Raw genomic sequence first — 16,794 nt, 5'->3', positions numbered from 1 at the left:
AATTCCTCCCTGTGCAACTGGATTGTGGACTTCCTCACTAACCGTAGACAGAGCGTCAGAGTGGGTAAGAACACCTCTTCCACCCTTGTGGTCAACACCGGTGCCCCTCAGGGGTGTGTTCTGAGCCCTCTGCTATACACTCTCTTCACTCATGACTGTATTTCCTCCTGCGCGTCTAATCTCATTGTTAAGTTTGCCGACGACACCACAGTGCTCGGACTCATATCCAACAACGATGAGACAAACTACAGGACAGAGGTGCAACAACTAGAGTCATGGTGCCGCGACAATAACTTGGTCTTAAACACCAAAAAGACCAAGGAGATTATTGTAGATTTCCAGAGGAAAGGTCACAACAACTACCTGCCTCTCTTCATTGGCAGTGAGGCGGTGGAGAGGGTGAGCAGTTTTAAATTCTTGGGGGTAACTGTGACTGAGGACTTGTCCTGGGGCAACCACATCACCTCAGCTGTACGGAAGGCCCAACAGCGCCTCTACTACCTGAGGAGACTGCGGAGCGCACACATTCCCAGACCTCTGATGTTGAACTTCTACAACTGTGCCATCAGCAGCGTTCTGACGTACGGACTTTTAGTGTGGTTCCCCAGCTGCACCAAGGCCGACCAGCAAGCACTCCAGCGGGTGGTGAAAGAAGCTGGCAGAATTATTGGAACGATTCTGCCAGAGATTAGCAACATCTTCCCCACTCGCTGTCTGAGGAGGGTGCACAGTATCCTGCGGGACCAACATCACCCTGTGCACCACCTTTTCCACCTGCTGCCCTCAGGGAGAAGATACAGGTCCATACAGGCCAGAACGTCCAGATTGGCCAACAGCCTGTATCCACAGGCTGTGAGGCTCCTGAACAATGCCCCCCCCCCCTTCCCCCTCTCTGCCCCCCCCCTCTCACGGACAATAACCATATCCAACTTATTAATAGCAGTGAACTGGTCTGAAAAATAGACATTTATCATATCTCACAGTACAATAATTGAACGGGTTGCACTGTTGCACTTTGTCATATTTCTCAGGTCTTTGTCTGAATGTCCCATGAACATTACCTGTCATATTCTCATGTTTTTGCTAAGGATCGTCTCATTGCACTGAAGTCACACTGGGTTAAATAGTCACACTTGGGTCTAAGGGGAATTTAGTATTTATTATTATTTGTTGTAGAAGCTCCAAACACAATTTCATTGTTCTTGACAATGACAATAAATAAATACTTGAACTTGTACTTGAAGCTGCTCACGCAGAGAAGAACGGCTGCTGCTGCCATCATCATCCGTCATCATTTCTGCTACACTGGCAGGGCTAGGGGCCAGGACTCTCCTCTTCGGGTTCTTGGGGGATGTTGCTAACTCCGGGTCCGATAACAGGCACCACACCCACAGTAGATGTGCTCGATGTGAGGTCTCGCAGCAAGCTATCAAATACGGTGCATTTCTCGGCTTTTAAAAAAATGCTATGCGTCGCCAGGTGTTTCATCAGATTCGAGATGTTACCTCCTTTGCGCAGTATCACCTTAAAGCACTTGTTGCAGGCTGCTGAGTTTGCATCTTTCACTGTGAAGTACAGCCAGACTTTTGACCGCTTCGCCTTGGGCATTTTTAATCTGTAGCTCTGCTCTAAAAGAACGTACGTACCTGGGCCCAACTATCCTTGGAAACGTAAAATGATTGGCTAGAATCCAAAGTGTGTGACATCTCGGAAAAAAAAAAAAAGCACCAAAATAAAGCACCATGTGCACTGCTTTTCAGATACCGGTACCCATCCCTAGTCCAGACGCTTTTCTTTCCAAGCTCCTTAGACTACGATGACCTGGATGACTGAGAACCTTCACAGACAGACAATGTTTGATATGCACATGCTTAGACCTTAGGACAGCATGAAGTTTTTCAGGCCATGACAAAACCATCATGTGTGAATAAAAATGGATAAAGCATCTGTTGAAGATTGACTACATTACAAAATTTTATTTCAATATAAAATCTCTTCCCAACGTCAGAATTAAACCAAGATGACAACATTAACCAGTACTGGCTTCTGGGGCTGATGCTAATACTGATTTTCAGGTTTTTAAAGAAGTTTTTTAAGAAAATATTTTCTAAAATGTTTAAATAATTAAATAAAAATTACATTATTATTTGCTTGTGAAAAAAGCTTTAATATTTATATTAACAAATGTCAAAGAAACTGAGATAGTATTTTATATAATTTCATTTTTAATCTGAAAAATTAATGAAATGAATGAATGAATGAAAACCTTAAAATGAATGTGGTCTAGTACACCCCATGCCCCCCTTTAGACTCACCCCTGTCTGTGTCCATGTAAAATAGGACAGCTGCCCTCAGCCTTCAGTAAGCTGTATATTTTAACCATTCTGCTCTCAGAGTTAACAGTTCTTCTGCATATTTTAAACACCTTCTGGAGGCTTACTGCAGATTGTTGGCTTTGTAAAACAAATGGTGGTGAATGTAGCAGCTACAAAGTTCACTTTTCTTCACGTCAGAGCTTGTCGATCAGGTGCTTTGATTTTTGTAAAGTTTTAATGGTGATCACAAGAACTGTGCTGCTGTTTTGGAGGCTAGAAACTTATTTTCCTTCACTCAGCCTGAGCTCACCATCACAGTGACGGCTCCGCCTCTTTGCGCTTTACAGTGTGTAACAGATACTGGTTCCAAGAGTGCAAAGCTGCAAAAGTGAGTGAGCTATCTGGAGCAAGTACAAACTGATATTAATCTTTAATAGGGCTGTCAAAATTGAGAGCAAACAAAACAACTGCTGTACAATGCCGTCCGCCATCTTAGTTGAATTGGTCACATGACTGCATCATATGACTAAAATGTGTCAAACAAAAGTCTCCGTTTTTCGCAGTCCACATTGCGATGCAAAAATGGTGTTTTCAAATGTATCCACTTTGGAGAGTGTTTTCAAAACACTCAGTTTTCCTTGGCCAAAAATGGCCAAAACGGAGAGAAAAAGATGCGTTTTCAAACAAAAATGTATTAGTGTGGACATTAGTCGCAAATGTGGGTGAAACACTCATGTTCGCATTTGCATTGGTAAAATTGCACACTACAGAGCCGTGCACTACAGAAGCATCGAAATAAAAAAAGTTGTGTAGAGAATATTTTAAAATCCAATTATTCAAAGTATGAATGATTGCAGCCCTAGCTTCAATTAACATTTACACAATCTGTTCAACATTGCTTATCATGTTAATGTTATGAGTGATTGCATAAATATCCATCGCAATGAATTGTGGGACACATTTTTTTCTCCCTCACTTTTCCTAAAAGATGGTCCAGTTTATTCTATGCTACAGGAAGCAATAAAGGAAGCACAGTGGGGTGGCTGTAGCTCAGGAGGTAGGGCAGGTCACCTACTGATCGAAAGGCTGGTGGTTCAACCCCTGGCTCCTCCTTCCTAAACAACGGCTACGGGAATGTACAGTGTCATGTCATGTTTAGTGTCATTACAAAAATGTGGTGGCACCGTTTTCTGCCTTATTGAGTGATGAAAATATTGGACAACATGGATGAGTGATTACGGCAGATGATGGCTATATGGGCTTGATTCTAGTGTTGTGTTATGGAGGTTTTTAAGACATTTCAAACAAAAAATGTAGGTATTGAGGAGACCTTATGACCTTATGTCTCCAACAATTACAGGTGCTCTTTTTAGACGCACCCAATTCTACAAATATCATTACTAACTTTAGCGTCTAAATTGTGTTATTCGTCACAATCTCATTATGATGGCAGCATTACATGAGAACCCGCTTGTTTACCTGATGATCTTTCCATATAGTTTAATCATACAGTACATCTCCTCAGCACTCAGTCAAGAGGCCTCCCAGATGAGTGAGGGGAGCTTTAGAGGAGGAGTCAATATGCACATCAGTATATACACTATCTCATAAGAGTGAGTACACCTCTCAGATTTTTGTAAATATTTTAATGTATCCTTTCAAGGGACATCACTGAAGATGTGACACTTTGGTACAATGTAAAGTAGTCAGTGTGCAGCTTGTATAACACTGTAAATTTGATGTAACCTCAAAATAACTCAACATACAGCCATTAATGTCTAAACCACTGGCAACAAAAGTCAGTACACCCCTGAGTGAAAATGTCAAATTGTGCCCAGTTAGCCATTTTCCCTCTCTGGTGTCATGTGACACGTCAGTGTTACAAGGTCTCAGGTGTGAGTGGGGAGCAGGTGTGTTAGATTTGGTGTTACTGCTCTCACGCTCTCATACTGGTCACTAGATGTCTAACATGGCACATCATAGCAAAGAAGTCTGAAAAAAAGAATTGTTACTCTACATAAAGATGGCCAACACCCTGAAACTGAGCTGCAGCACGGTGGCCAAGACCATCCAGCAGTTTAACAGGACAGGTTCCACTCAGAACAAACCTGATCCACCAAAGAAGTTGAGTGCATGTGCTCAGCGTCATATCCAGAGGTTGTCTTTTGAAAATAGATGTATGATTGCTGCTGGCACTGGGGAGCTACAGTTAATTGAGGGAACCATGAATGTGACATACTGAAGCAGAGCATGATCCCCTCCCTTCAGAAACTGGGCCACAGGACAGTATTCCAACATGATAACAACCCCAATCACACCTCCATAAAGACCAGCGCCTTGCTAAACTGAGGGTAAAAGTACTTGACTGGCCAACCATGTCCCCAGACTTAAATTCTATTGAGCATCTGTGGCCAAGTACCAAGTACCAATACCAAGTAATGAATTTACTTGGTATTGGAATGACACATGAATAGTGCTGTGTAGCAATATTCCACAGCAATATTCCCCAGCTCAAAACAAAACTTTATAAATTCCAACTTGTAGTTTAAATATAATTTTTTAAACAAAAACTGGAGTGAAAATATACACATGAGAAAAGCTTCACCACCGTGATGGATTTTTAACTTTAAGAAGCAGTTTGTTATGGCTTTAATAAGTGCATGGTGCTTTTTGAAGTTTTACCATTGTTTACAAGTATTTGCAGACAAATATGGAAAACTACAGACAACTGTAGCAATCTGCTAGCAACCAAAGGAATCACAAGGAGGTTTTTTGCATAGCACCTTACTTGCAACCAACTTCAAGAGCAAAACTGTAAATATCATGCAGGATGTGCCCAACAGGTGCAGTGTCACATCATAGTTATTACTATAATGCAAGTCAAATAAAACAGCAATGCAATGTTTCAAACAGCAAATATCAGCACAAACTGGTCTCTACACTGCAAAAACAGCTATACTTGAAACAAGCCAAATATTCTTAAATCTGACAAAATTTCTTGTTTTGAGCAAAAAAATCTGCCAGTGGGGTAAGCAAAAGTTGCTTGACTAGAATTCTTAAAACTAGCAAATTAATCTAACTGCCATATGCCTTTTAACTAGACAAAATTATCTAAAATGTATGCTTAATTGAAGAAAATGTGACTTATTATAAGGAAAGACACTTTGATATTTAGAAAATCTGTACCTAAAATGAGTATTATGCTTTCTTGAACAAGCTGTTTTCAAGAATTATTTGCTTACTTTAAGATTCTACACCTTAATTTAGATTTTTCACATAAAAAAAAAACTTACTATAGGAAAAATTTTCTTAAAACTGAATTGTTTCTTTCTTGATTGAGCTAAGTATAAGAATTATGTTTCGACTCTGAGAACAATAATCAGCAGAAATTCCTGAGAATAAGACACCATGTCTTCAAAAAGCTACTAAAAATAAGGGAATTCATCTTAAATTAAGACAGCAAAAGCACTCTTAGTCTTTGCGCTTTTATTGACACAGCAATGGGTCAGTAACTCACTGAGGTCTGTTCCAGGAGAATCATGTCTAAAATTACCTACATTTCAGCAGGGTACTGTGTAACATGGCCAATATAAGAAGTGCATATTCCAGATACTCTTAACATGAATAATAACAGTATAACACACTCATGGCTGGTATCAAAAATAAATTTTGCTGAAGCTTAAAACAATCACCATTTCAAATCCTATATTACATAACGTTTTAGAAGAACAAGTTTAATGACCACACAAACAAACATGTGTTTTACATTTGAACAACTTTTCTAGAGAAAAAAAAACAACCTCACTGACTAACACTGAGTCTGATAAACAAGGCAGATGGATGTCTGTCATCTGAGAGACTCACTCAATGAATGACTTCCACTCACCAAGCGCCTTCCTGTAAGAGGGGGTTGAATCTCGGTCATGGATGGAGTCTTTGAGTATTTCAGTTTGCAAGACAGACAGCAGCGTGGAAATGCACTTTGGATATGTGAGGTGGAGGGCATAGTAATATGCCATCAGATAGAGCAGATCCTTCCAGTCAAAGGTGCTCACCGGTGTGGTTCCAACAGCTATCATGCAGTTGCCTTCAGAGACAAGCAGAACTGGACAAGCCAGGGGTCGCTGACGCAGGTAGCCTTCAGGGTCTTCTGAAGTCTACATGACAGAAAAAAAGAGGATTAGAACAAGACCGTAAGAAACACAATTTTTGAGTTGCATTACAGTTTAAAATAGATCAATTTTTTTTGTAGGTTTTATTAACATCAACATGTTATGGGGATCTGAACTTTAAGAATATTTCTTGTAGTGTCTTGCCTGGGTTTTTTGGCTGTCAAAGAAGTCAGCTGAACCAGCTAAACACACAGAGCAGAGGTGTGTAAATCATTTATTGCCACAGTAAGGCTTTATAAGGCTTTTTTAAGAAAAAAAAAAAAGTATCGTCCAAACCACATTTACACTCAGGGTGTAATAAGAGGGTGCATTATATTATACTTACATTCTTCATCACTGCCATCCTGGTGGTGCACTGGGGTGCCCATGGATCTAACTGGTGATTTATCTAGAATAATAGTTGATGCACTGGACTCCCCACTGCTGTCACTTTTTGCAACACTTTCATTCCCATCCTTTCTTGGCTTCTTCGCGGGAGGTTTTTTGCCCTTCCTTGGACTTTTGACATTGGAGAGTCTCTTCATTAGCTTTTTAGCAACATGCTCCTAACAGGTGCAAACGGTAAAAATTAAAAGATGATAAGATACATCACTCATGATTAACACAGAGTGGTATTGAGCAAATGCTACTTACCCACTCACCACACGTTTCTTTAAGCATTGGGTAGTACTCCATCAATCGCTTTGCCATGGCATCAACCTCATGTTTGCTGGGGTATCTGGAGTCCTCAGCTGCTCTTGCTATCGAAATCATGTTTGTCATGGTGTTTCTTACAAGTCGACAAAAGAGTTCCTTTGACAAAGGTTCGGCACACTCTGTCCCCAGCCGCTTCTTTTCAAAGTAGGAACGTCGAGCTTGCTCAAGTTCACTGTCTGTGAAGACTATGTACTCTGGGTTGGACATAGTCACAAACTTAGAAGTGCTGGGTTCCTCTCTGGAGAAGTCACCATCTCCAGTAGTTGTTAGCGTTTTTTCAGCAGCAGTCTTGTTCTAAAATACAGTGTACATAGGACTAATTTCACATAAAATTGCACAAGAACTTTAGATCTCTAAACATGAAAGAAAGTACAACAAAATATCAGTAAAGTGTTGAACAATAAAAAATATGTACATTTAATAAATGTGTAGGCCACTTGATTTAAATCAAAACTAAAGAAGATTCTACTGTCTATCTGTTAAGTGAGTATTGGTGGAATTACTTGAAACTGCATAAAACAAACTGGTGTGTTCTCAGTTTTGTCACACAGCGATAGGACAGAACTTACTTCTTCACATTTGTGCACTGCAAGCCATAGAGCCCAACGCCTGAGGAAATGTTCAGGACCAGGAAACAGATCTTTGATGTCATCTCGTGAAAGTGATGAGAGCAGGTCTTCTCCAACATTTGCTTCTGCAATAGGAGTATCCAATTATCACTACATTGCATTATCCTCATGTGCAAGCCAGCTGACAGCTTTGCTTGGGTAACACACAGGATACATAAGAAACATAATTTAATATTTACCATTTAAAACCAATACTCTATTCCATTATCTTCCCTCCTGACTGCTCCACAGGTTCTAAATTACCTTCCTCCCATTGACTGGAAAAAGTATTATATTTGCGATACATCAATTATATACGTGTATACATATAAATGTCTTTTTTTTTACTTCCTGTGCTAAAGTATATAATGAAATAACTTCACTAATGGAAATTTGAAACTCCCACAATTTCTGTAAAACTGGCATTAAATTATGGCACTTTGCACACTTGTTGAATAAATTCACAGACACTGAAACTAATAGCACTAACATATTTAAATATGCTAATACAACTAAGCTAACCGCACAAGCTAAGCTAACAACCGGGTATAGCCTGCCATGCTAGCGACTTAACATGCAACATAGCAGAACACAAAAACAGAAAAAACAAAACAGTCACATACCTTTCAGGGTGGCAATTGTTATTTCGTCCAGTTTCTCCATAGCTTGCCTTAATTTCTTCACACTGTACCACTGTATCCCGGGCCCCAAAATATTACTAATCCTGCAATCCAAATTTGAGGCGCGAAGCTGGACTGTACCAACTCAGGAGTATGGGGTTGTGTACAGAAATGGTTTAGTTCGCTCTTTTTATCTATAAAATTATATATATTTAAAGATTTGACTATTTAGTTAGATTATATTCAGTAAATACTGACATGTGGGTACTATTACTTACTACAGCTGTTATAAGGCACCGAATTAGGATAGCCATTCCTACCCCTTAATGGAATAATCCTGGTCATCTTGGCTTTATGGGAAAAACGGTTCACAGACCAGTAAAACAAAATGATTTGGCGCTGTGTTATCTGCTTCGTTTTTGTGGGTCTGACCCTCAAATCCTTACTGAGTCATATTAATTCTGCACATAGCCATAGTCCAGATTTCCGGGTAGTTTGTGGCATAGATGGATGTGTCAAAGAATATCGTGTTTACAATTCATTTTGGTATCACATTCGTCGAACACACTCTGACCACCTTGGCAATGGACGATGCAGTGGATCAACTAGGACACAAAAACCTGTAAGGTGAGACTGACTATATACTTTGATATCTTTGTAAATAATCATATAAAGTATTCATGTTAGATTCCTACTTCTTTTTACAGCTTAACAGTAGCTATGTTAATGCTAATTCCTTATGATCCACAACAATGCTATCTATTTATAAAGAATTTTCTGAGTGTTTAATTTCTCCTAATAGAGAAAACAGCATTTTTAATTTTTTTAAACTTTTGTTTTAAATAAACCGATGGGCATGGTCCAGAGTCTTCTTGGTTGTTTGTGTTTATTAATATTCGTTGTTTCAGTTAGTTTCCTGGTTATTTGTTAATTATTTCCAGTGTTTAGGTGTTCTCCGTGCCTCCCTTGTCTTGAGTCGAGTGTCCCTGGTTTGATGTTCATGTTTATTCCTGTTTTACTTTGATAGTCCCATGCCCTGCATCAGTGTATTCTGTTGCGCTTCCCCCTGGTCTCTTCTCATCTGATTAGTGTCAGCTGTGTTTCGTACCTGTGTGCCAATTCCTCATTTCCCTGTGTGTGTGTGTATATTTAGTGTGTGCTTCCCTCTGTTCTTTGTCGGATCGTCTGCATTTTCTCCTCTGTGTCATCTGTGTTCCCTCCCTCAGGTTTTCATGTCTCATGCTTCTTGCTCCAGGTTGTAAGGTTTTTGCAACATTTTCCATGTTTCCTGTGTTCTTTAGTTTGGCTTTCCAGGTTTAGGTTTTTGAGGATTTTTAAAGCTTTTAAAGTACAGTTAAGCTGCCAAATATCAATCAGCATTAAATTAGTAACAATTTATTAAACTCAGTCTGAAAACATACATATTTTAGAGTAAATTATCAATTGCAGAATAGAATTATTTAGAAATTATCAGTGTAGCTTGTAATTAATGTCTTTAACTAATCAATTAATCTCAATTGCAGTTCTAGGAGGGAACCCTCATCAGCGGTGAACAGAAGTCTGAGTAACATGTGGGCCTACAGGACTGATCCAGTGGTCGAAAACCAACCAACAAGCCAGCCAACAATGGATGCGGCTGTAGACACCAGACTGAACTCAGGAGAAGATGCAGTGATTGAGCAAAACACAATACAGCATGATCCAGACAGTGTGTGCCAGCAACATTTTGGTACTTTTGACAGTAATATCACATTGTACTCTGGCTTCAATGATGGCGCCCATATCTTGCAAAGGCCCCTTGTTCTATCCCAGACCAACAATGATACCTCGACTGTTGGTTCTAGTGGTTTACCTATATTTGGGCTTGTGAAAAATATCTATGTGATCAATTCATCATTGTACTGTTTTGAATTCCAGCAGCACAATACCATTTGTTATGACAGAGATTACATGTCATATAAGATAGAGATTCCAAACATGGCACAAGCAACGGAACTGATATCTGCTGATAATCTTATAGATTTCACTCCATATTACAGTTTCACACACAAAGATATGACATATGCAGTCATGAAATATTACCTGTGTGATGTAATTGGACTACACATGAGTTCAACAGATGTTTTATAAAAGGTACACTGCTTTCCATGCATGAACTGTATTATCAGGTTATTGTTTTGGACAGTTTTGTTGTTGATTTTTCTATCAAATCTGACAGTTGAATGCGATTGTAGCATTGCCATAGTGAAGATATGTGTACTGATACTTGTCTGATGCTGATCTATTAATCTATTTGACCCGGCCTAAAGTGAATGAGTTATGCTGTTTCTGTTTTTCAAATGGGCCTGTATTTCATGTTTATCATGTGCTTTTAGTTCCAGCTTTTGTTCATGTACTGCATGTTGTGTCAAACTTGACAGCAATTATATTACACTTTAGTGTCAATAAATACATTTCTTAAACTGAGCAGCTGTTTAAGTGGCCTTACTCTTGAAATGAGAAAAATAATCTTGTTTTTATTCTGGAATTTCAACCAAACCATTTTCATACCTTGTAACTGGTAAATAAAGCTCAAGATGAGCTGAAAAATCCTTTTAAGGAAAAGTTAGACATATTTTCCTAGAATAAGATTTATTTTCTTGTGCAAAACTTGCTTGTTAAGAATATATTTTCTTTTTAGACAAAAAATAAGAAAAAATGTCCATAAACAAGGGTTTTTTTACTTTCTTGAAAATCGTTTTTTGCAGTGTATAGATACCAGTACAGTGGCTGTCTTTAGTAAAACAAACTGTCAAATATGGAAACTCCTACATCCCCTCGTTCTCGACTTCATTCGCCTGTGATTGATTTTATTAATCAATGGCATTCACTAACACAGTTTTAACAGACAGGCAGAGATGGGGTTGCTGGTTATCTACAGATGGGAAGCTCTTATTTCATCATTAAGAAGTGATGAGAGTAAAATCACAGCCAGACACAGGTGGTGATATTTGAGCAGGGTTTGGAAGTTGTTGGCCTTACGTGTGGGATCAGGGACCCATTTAAATGGTCGTCTAAAGAATCTGTTGTAATGCTAATGATAATCTGGGCCAACTGTCTGATAGGGTTAGATTTGGCCTTAGAATGACTGTAGCGATTTATCAGAGATGTGCAGAGCGCCGAAGGAGAGTTGCAAGTGGTTCACAGTTTACTGCATTTTAAAATGAAATCCATACATTATTAGTAAAACTAATGTTAAGACTAGTGCTGTCAGCATTAATCTCGTTAAAATGACGTTAACGCCATAAACGCATTAACGCAGCAAATCTCCGTAAGGGAGTTAGCGAGGATCACCCGGTGCGTGGGGCTGCACGGCGTCAATGCGTTAGTGCGGTTAGCTCGTTAATGTGTTAGCCCTGTGCAGCCCCATGCACAGGGCGATCCGCGTCATTTTAACGAGATTAACGCTGACAGCACTAGTTAAGACATCTACGTAATACATTTTATAAGTGTTTATTTGCTGTAGCTGACCTCAAACTGACCCCAGAACAGCAACATTATGTCTACGTTAAGTATTTGTGGACCACAAGGGTCAGCAAGTTCACAGTTCGCCGACAGTCATGGGATGGTCAGTCTTATTGCAGATGTGTTAGTTTCTGTTAGGTTAATAGCTGCAGACGTCCTGTACAGGGGTAACTGTACGGGACAGCCTAGCTGTAACTGACTACATCCTAACATCCTCACATGATGCGACCAACTAGCAGCCCTCACAGTTAGCTGCAACCAACAGCCACGCTCTCCCCTGATCCTTGCACTTGATAAAATGGCTAGGTCATACTTTAGCGGTCAGGAAAATAAGTCCTGGAGATCTGTTTTAAGAATTAGAACAACCAAGAACCATTAAAAGATGCCATATGCATACACAGGTTTAATCTTTACTAGTTCACAGGATTAAAAAGGAAAAGATTAAATGCAGGTAGGATTTAAACAATTTAGCAGGGACAAAGCAAATATCTAAACCAAATAATATGACTCATAAGATCAAATCACATAAATCCTATAAATTCTCAACTAACCAGTTCTGTGCTAATGCTTTTGTCTACTACTGGTCTTGAATTAGTTAGAGTTTATGCCCAGGCCTGCAGCACAACAGTCTCCCGGTCGTGCCCGAAGAATTAAAAACGTGGAAACAGAGACTCAGTACAAAGTCGACCAGTTTCATCAAGGCCTCATTCTAACACAGCAGGATGAGCAGAGAAAAGATTTTTAGGTCGTAGTTACTTGGCCATGGTTTATCTTTCAGGACTCCAGCTGTGAACCTTTCTTCAAGAACAACTCATTTTACACATAAACATCACATCCATGCTGATCTCACATGGACCTGACCAATGAAACTACAAGATAAAGGTGCAAACTTACAGTTCTAATAGTTCTGTCCTGTAATTGTAAAATATAAGCTTTTTGTTAATTCACAGAAAATGTGAATGACTGAAAAAAACTCTCATTATTGTCCAAGAGTTAACGGACTAATGGACAATAATGACTGATACCTCCTGTTCATGATGTTACTGCATTTCTCTCATTCAAAATCATTACTGATTATTTTCATTTATTTTCTTATATTTATAATTACCATTCTCACATACCTCATATGGCTACATCCTGATTATTCAGACGGCCTCTGTTTATTAATATGTGTTTAATAATTATTCATTTGTTTGGTGTTTGGAAATAGCCGTGTTAGCTATCTTATTATAAACAGTAATTTCATGAACAACAAGAACATGATGATAAATTTATATTTTTTACACATCAGCATAGTATAAAGTGCCACAGTAATAAAACACATGTAAGATATACATACATGCTCCACTGTACAGGCGTACACCTGACACTGAGTACCAGATAAATACTTCCTTAGACACTTTAGTTTGTGAACTTACAGCCATAAATTACAGCTGAAAGATTAAGGTAAGGTATAAAACAAGTTTTCAGCAGGCCTTTAAAATCAAGCACAGATTCGGCCAACTTGATTGGCTGAAGAAACTTATTCCAAAGTGTGGCTGCCTCTTTTTAAAACAAGAGCATCAAACAGTTAAAAAAGACTCAGAGCAGATGATCAGAGGAACTGAATGCTGGAGGAAGGTCTCAGTAGCTTTGCTATATATGTGGGAGCCCGGTCATGTAGGGATTCATGTTATTAACTACATTTTAAAATGAATTTCACTTGCAGCCGGTGAAGAGATGAAAGAATAGGCGTGCTGTGTAAGCAGCCTATGGTGGCCTAAGGAGGTTTGATACATATATGTGCAAAGTGATTTTTGTAATGTTTCATGAGATTCAAATTTCAAATGCTGTTCAAAAATCCAGATTCTTAGCAGATGACTTTATAGTGGTGGGAAGAGCGCGATGTAATGACTGACCATCATTAGAGAACCTGGGAGCAACAATTTTCTTGGATGGGATTTTGGGAGATTACTGGGTTGTTTTTCTGTGCTCCTCTCTTGCCCACCCTACTCACTCTGTTTGGAACCTAAAGATCGAGCTGCTTCAGTGTCCCCAATGAAGCTCAGTAAAAACCAGGAGGGTAAGCCGCATGAAAGCTCTTTCCCAAACTGAATGACTGAATATTAACTATATGAATATGTGTCCTGTATGGATGTAACCCCAAACCAGCAACAATAAGAAAATGATCTCTGACATATACAGAAAATAAAAAACAAATCTTATCTGATTCAGCCCTCAGTTAATGCAGGACGCTTCATTATTTTATACAGACAGAGATTTCCGGTTGAAATGCAGCTAACTAACGCACACCACATTAAATGTTTGCGTTATGAGGCGTGTGCGTTTGAGTCACTGTAAAGGAACAATACATGTGACAGATGTCTGAACACCACCAGATCAAATGTCAGAAGCATATTTTGTCAACGTGTGGTGTCAGTGCTGCTGCCAGTGCTTCGTGTGCTACAGAGAAAGTAGAGTCGCTGTATTTACCTCGCCGAGATGCGGACACTTTCTCTTTGGCACTGAGACGCAGCCGCGGATCGTGCGCAGGAGGCGAAGTGATGCTGCTCTGTGTCCTCAGTCCTCCCTGTCTCCCGTCCGTCTGCTCTCCTCTTCTACGTTATCAAATGTTAGTACTGCGATGATGGGCCAGCCTCCAGCCCTCCCAGTCTTACTCCTGCTCTAATTTCTTCCTCCTCGCGATGTCTTGCCTTTCTTTCGATCACCTTCTGGTCACTTCTCGCTACTGTCAAGTCTGCAGAAATACGGCAGCAACACTTCCGGTCCCCCACAGCAGATAGGTTTGATCTACTAAGCTGGGATAACAACTTCAATTAAAATTCATTTGAATAATTACATACATATTTACTGCCAAAGAACATAAAATACGTATTTTTCATAACAGAATCATTTCACTTGATGTCAATTTGACATCTAATAGTACATAAGCACAGGTGCTACTAACACCAACTACCTGCATCATGACAGCTGAATATGTTTTTCTTCTCCTGCTAATTTTTTCAGCATACCAAGACAGTAAGAAAAGCATTACCACTGTTCTTCTTTTAGCAATAGTTGGCCATGATGTGAAAGCCAGAAGGGAGTGCTTTATAGTCTAGGTGAAGAAAATGTTTCATTGCTGGTCAATGTGCAATACAGTTGTTAAGGTTCATATTTTGTGATGGGGTCTCAATTTCTGAGTCTTCACTCATACGTTACAACTTACCCTAAGCTGTGTTATAACTAACCACAGCAATGAGGCAGGTTGTAACAGCTGAACTCCTTGTGTTTGATACTAATGAATTCAAGCTAAAAAAAAAAAAAAAAAAGTAAACAACATTGTCACCTCCGCTGGGGAAATGGGGATATTGTCTTGTCTGATAAATCTCATAAATAAACTAAATATATATATATATATATATATACATATATATATATATATATATATATATATATATATATATATATATATATATATATATATCATATTTCAGACAAGCACAAACGTACAGTTAAACAGTTAAAAGCTGCGCCTCAGTAATACTGGTGCGTTTGACCTACGTTATTTATTAGTTAATGTATTTTATTTTTTAATTTAGTGTGAAACGTGACACCAAACGTACAACAGGACACAGGGTGGAGACAAGGCGATGACAAGGCAAAAATAAAATATGCATATTTATATATTTCATCAAACTTTGTGAAATATATTGTTGAAATATATAAATTAGAACAAAAATATCAAAATGAAGCTGTTGACTTTTGTCTTCATGCGTGCTGTATTTGATTTAGAGCCACTATGAGCCTCGCATTTAAAGCAAGTACAGCAAAAATAATGGCGTCAAACGGTTGGCCAAAACTCTTATTTTGAAGCCAAATTCAAACTACTTCCGGTACTATTCGCGCTCTCCGTCTGTGAGCTTGACGCAGCTTCGCCATCTGTCAGATACAAAGGCGGCATTTTTCTTTTCCTTTTGTTGCGGCGCTAGGCCGCCTACCAATGAAGCAGAGCGGCGGCAGGTGTTAGCGCCCATCCTCCCACCACACCCCGTTTCCCCGGGGATGAGGGGGAGAAAGGAAGCCCCCGAACAAGCCCTAGAACTGTATGTCGATACAGGGGGTGATGTCATGCATACACACATGTATGACACCACCCCCTCTATCTGGCTTTTGGCAACAAACGTTTAAAGAGGTTAGCATTTAGTAGTTATGTATTAAACATTTCTATTAAAATGTAATGAGTAATATTGTTTAAGCTTCTATTAGTTGCTGTCCAAACAGAATGGCTAATTATTAGCAGTAATATAGATAACAAGTCAATAAGAAAAAATATTTATTCATTCCACAATAGAACCGCTGTCATATGTTTTTACAGCTAGATGGTTAAAAAATACGGTTCTAAGTCTGAAATTTAAAGCCATGTTGGTGCCTTAATCCAGTATTATTTCTACTGCCAACAGGCTGAACTCTTCTGGTTGCAAAGATACGTCCGATTGTGTGGAAATCTTTGCAGAGATTGCTCACTTGGTCTATGACCTCACCAGACGCTTTCACAATGGGTTCATGGTCCCAGCTGCTGGCCTCAGCACTTCACAACACTGGATTCAACACATACTGTGTTCATTTACAAAGAAATCAACAGTCTGTGTTTTTCATGATAGCTTCATTTTAGTGGAGAGAGACATAATATCAACCAGATATTCATAAAAACACATGTACATCCCTCATAAAGTAACAACATATTAGGTTCACACAGCACACAACCAATGTCAGATGCAGATAGATAGATAGATAGATAGACAGATAGATAGATAGATAGATAGATAGATAGATAGATAGATAGATAGATAGATAGATAGATAGATAGATAGATAGATAGACAGATAGACAGATAGAT

General features: G+C 39.1%; 1 protein-coding gene across 1 annotated transcript in view; it reads right to left on the bottom strand.

Annotated features, from left to right (window-relative positions):
* cntn2 (contactin 2) overlaps window positions 1-14,634 on the bottom strand; it is an 86,487-nt gene extending 71,853 nt beyond the window's left edge. The window contains exon 1 of the mRNA XM_063474966.1: window positions 14,388-14,634. The gene's annotated coding sequence lies outside the window, so the exon portion shown is untranslated. The remainder of the gene's footprint in view (window positions 1-14,387) is intronic.
* Window positions 14,635-16,794: the final 2,160 nt, after the last annotated feature.

Source organism: Pelmatolapia mariae, linkage group LG5, assembly GCF_036321145.2.
Source record: "Pelmatolapia mariae isolate MD_Pm_ZW linkage group LG5, Pm_UMD_F_2, whole genome shotgun sequence".
NCBI classification, from domain to species: Eukaryota; Metazoa; Chordata; class Actinopteri; order Cichliformes; family Cichlidae; genus Pelmatolapia; species Pelmatolapia mariae.
The sequence above is the reverse complement of the archived record's forward strand: the minus strand, read 5'-3'. Positions and strand labels throughout refer to the sequence as shown.